The sequence below is a fragment of the Penaeus monodon genome, chromosome 27 (assembly GCF_015228065.2).
Source record: "Penaeus monodon isolate SGIC_2016 chromosome 27, NSTDA_Pmon_1, whole genome shotgun sequence".
Lineage (NCBI taxonomy): Eukaryota > Metazoa > Arthropoda > Malacostraca > Decapoda > Penaeidae > Penaeus > Penaeus monodon.
The window spans coordinates 21,881,598-21,882,278 of NC_051412.1; positions in this window are offsets into that span (position 1 = coordinate 21,881,598).

Consider the following 681-nt stretch of genomic DNA (forward strand, 5'->3'; position numbering starts at 1 on the left):
ACTTCATGTTGTACTTGGAGGTAAATTAAATTAAATGTATTTATCAAAAATAATAAAATCTATTTATTTAAAAAATTTGAAACTATATCACAATCTGAAATTATCCTGATGTTTAAGCACTTGAACACGTGGTGTACTGAATCTTACAAAAACTAAAGAAAAATAATTTGTTATAACTGCCATTACATACAAAGAATTAACAAATAAACATTTCCATTTCAAGGCATGGAGGTATAACAAATGAAATGATAAACCTTAAACACTACAGTACAAAAATATATGTATTTCCTGACATTTACAGAATTGAGCTAGAGCAATAATAACTTAAATGCAATTTGCCTTTACTTTATATTTACAAAACAAAATCCTTTACATGCAAAGGTTTAACAAATGAAGACTATTTAAGGCACAAAGGCAAAACAGGCAAAAACATAAAACCTTAAAGGCTACAGTAAAAAAAATATATATATTTAAACTTTTGGAAAATTCTAATATCAGAAGAAACATTCACTTATAACTATAAAACATAAATGTTATTTGGCTTTACCTGAGGTTTACAGAACAAATGACTAAAACAGTAACTAGAATGCAACTTGCCTGTAATTAATTAATTAATAAAAAAAAAGCCTTTACACGTTAAGGTAATCAAAAATAATTCTATTTCAACAGTAGCATTATCAA